General features: G+C 33.7%; 1 non-coding gene across 1 annotated transcript; it reads left to right on the top strand.

Annotated features, from left to right (window-relative positions):
• Positions 1–247: 247 nt before the first annotated feature.
• LOC125081493 (U4 spliceosomal RNA) lies at positions 248–382 on the top strand. Its single transcript, XR_007121700.1, has one exon. It is a non-coding gene; the product is annotated as a U4 spliceosomal RNA (small nuclear RNA).
• Positions 383–3,538: the final 3,156 nt, after the last annotated feature.

The following is a 3,538-nucleotide window of genomic DNA, read 5'->3' on the forward strand; positions in this document are numbered from 1 at the left end:
CTTCGATAGAAGTAAAGAGATTTCTCTGGATGTAACCAGTTTAGCAAAAGCTGGACAAAGGATGGATAACCTCAAAAACTTCTGATACTGCAAGTCTTGCCAAAAAGCAGATTAACCAAAACAGATTAACAGTGGCAAATAATTTTTAAAAATTCCTAGGGAATTAATTTAATATTTAAAAATTAGAGACTACTCAACATCTGATAAAGTTACTGAAGTATAAAATGATATGAGATATTTATTTTTAAGCTTTGTGCAGTGACAGTATCGTAGCCAATGAGGTTCATTGAGGCATGATTATTGCTAATTGAGGTATTTATTTTATCACTATTCATAATGCAACACATAAATTATGTAATATAAATAGCAGTACCAATATGGTATTAGTTAGATTCCTCTTTTTTTTTTTAAGATTTTATTTATTTATTTGACAGAGAAATCACAAGTAGGCAGAGAGGCAGGCAGAAAGGGGGGGGGGGAAGCAGGCTCCCCGCTGAGGAGAGAGCCTGATGTGGGGCTTGATCCCAGGACCTTGAGATCATGACCTGAGCCAAAGGCAGGGGCTCAACCGCCTGAGCCACCCAGGCACCCGAGTCCTCTTTTTAAAAACATTCTTCTGATATATCTGATTTTTCAACTCAACAAATAGATTTTTGCATATATCTCTGAATAACTAAAATATGTCAAATTAAATATGAATTTATTTGAAGATGAAAATCCATCAAATTAAGTTAAACATTGAGTGGTTGATATTAAATAAATTCTGTGATTTTATTTTTTTCCAGAAGTTTCAACACTGTCATTAAATGGTTTGATAGTACTTCCTATAGCGTATGTATGGTTAGATGGGAGACAATGCCAAATGGAAGGATCATTTATTTATTCAAATATAATGAGGATATGTAAATATTTTTGGAAACTTTGCTTTTATTATTTCAAAAATATAGACATTCATAATATTATAATAGAGACAGTTGCTAACAAGACAGCTCTGGTAACAATTTATATTCAAGGCAAGAAAGCTGACAATGGCAACTAGTGAAGTCTTGTTTTATTCTCTGAGATGTGTTCTGCCAGGTTTCTTCTGTACCAGCTGCTATACAACATTGTCAACCACATGCTCTTGGAGTTGCAATATGTCTGTAGGCCACAGAGTAGTAGAATGGTTGCGTTATCTGTAAAACTACAAATTTTAGTAATTATGTCTGATTTCTTGGCCTGACAAAAAAATAACAGACAAAGTGAACTTCAAATTCATCAATAAAGACAAAAATACTGATTGAATATTTTTGTTATATAATGAGTTTTTAATTATTGAAATGTTTTATTGGCATATCAAAGTGTGGGAAGACATTAAATGGAGGCATGAGTTGAGTCTTCATTTATTTGCTTTGTCATGAATGAAAAAAAATGTGTAGTCAGCCTTCACTTAGCAGGAGGACAATACATATAGTGCTAACTATTCAGTTGGTTCAGCCTCATAAAAACTTAAAAACAAAACAGAGCTGTTAAGAAGAAGCAAGTTGAAAGGCATTAAGCTTCAGATACGTGAAATATTGCCTTTCATGCATCTAGGCCTTAAAAAAAAAAACACTTTTGTCAATATTTTAAATTCTCCTTTCTGTCTTGGTCAAGAAGTTATGAAAATATCTCATGTAACAAGAATATTAAGGGAGGTAAACTTTAAGGAGATTTAGAAAGACAAAGATGTGAATTATATTTAAGTCTTTAGGAAAAAACTTTGTATTTGATGTTTATGTTGTTTAGTGTCAACTGCAGTTTAAATGCAATTTAAATCCTAACAAGACTATAAATGTTTTCTTTGACACTGTAAACTAAGAATATATTCTAATAAAGAGTCCAGGTGACATTTATGGATGTTATTTCCATGTAAATAATGATAGTCTTGGGCTAAATTCCAAGCTGGAAAAAGTAGGTGTACTTTTATAATGGAACCTAACAAGGAGGGGAAGGTAAGAAGGAGTAACAGCAGTGTGGCTGTTTTTCAAATTAAAGTTCTATGCTTTTAATCTCTTTTCTATTCAAGGAAAAGAAATATTTTGTTTATGTGCCATACCAACAAGGCTCAAACCAACTGAATGATACAACAAAGTAAACTCATTCAGATCTGATCCAGTAAAAATAAGACTGAGTAAAGTATTTCATGTTAAGTTTGGAAAATATTAACCACCAAACTGGATAGGTTCCTGAAACCCCGGGCCATTTTCTCATCTGGCACCGTGGTCAGAAACTGTTCCAAGTGTAGCACTCAATCCCACCAGCCCACCAACTTTTCAAAAACCACACTTTCTAAATTGTTTCTCATGAATGAGAGAAGAACCAGACTTTTTGTCAATGTATTTGCCATCAGGACAACTTCATGTTTTTATTTTTATCTATTTACAATCTTCAGTTTTGTGTTAGACTTAGTTCTACCTGCATGTTGTTCTCTCTTTCTTTTTCCTCTCTGCAAAATTATTTAAACACGCATATACAGGAGGTTCAGTTCTAATCTGAATACTTATGAACAGTGCCTTCACAAAATTGTGGCCAGACAATCCAGTTTCACTGATTTAGTGTATATGAAATTTTTAAGCTCTTGGCCATTGCACTGGCATTTATTTGTAACTAGGTTGCCATCTATTCAACTATTCCTTTTATTTACACACTGAATAAAAAAACACTTAGAATAGATTAACTGAATGAAATGGTAAAAAAAAAAAAAGTCAGCAAATTAATTTTCACCAGTTGTGGACAATTGGTTAGATATGGAATGGATCTTTATATGAAATCAATTAACTTTGATTTAAGCAATATTTAAAACCAGAAATTTGTTGACTGGACTACTAAACTCCATTTTCCTTTGTTCTGAACAGTTAAACAGTCCAACATTTTGGGAGGAGATGAGGGCCAATAGTGCAAACATTTTAGAGCCAACAGTTACGCACCATATGCCGGGATTCTTTTACAAATGGAACAGTATTTAAATTCAAAATCAGTTTGAACACAATTCTGCTATTTTTAACATAGCCATTTAAATATTAACTTGTGAATATTGGGGGGAAAAGAAACTAACACAATATATTTGTCTTCTTTAGACTAATCAAAACTATTTTCATCTTATCCAGACTAGTTTTATCAATTAAGGCAAAACACCAAAAATCATTTAGATGACTCCTCCTACCTTACCCCATCCAATAATTCTCCTTTTTATTTTTATTTTATTTCCTAATATTTCTCAGTGCATCCTTACCATCATGCACGACCTCTATGTCTCTCCCCACACAAATTGCCATAGGGCACATTGCAGTCTGTGAGCCTGGTGCCCCCAAGTGGACATACCCAAGGATTGTAATTCCAACAGCAATTACTGGTGCCTCTACTCTGGTCTTTTTCATTCCACAACTATCCTCTAGTCCTCCATTAGGATTTATAACACCCCCAGTATATACCTTTCATGACTTTTTACACAGGGGATTCTCACCACAACCTGTTGATTTGCCAGTCCCATCCCCTGAACACAATTCATTCTGTGGCC

The sequence above is a fragment of the Lutra lutra genome, chromosome 11 (assembly GCF_902655055.1).
Source record: "Lutra lutra chromosome 11, mLutLut1.2, whole genome shotgun sequence".
NCBI classification, from domain to species: domain Eukaryota; kingdom Metazoa; phylum Chordata; class Mammalia; order Carnivora; family Mustelidae; genus Lutra; species Lutra lutra.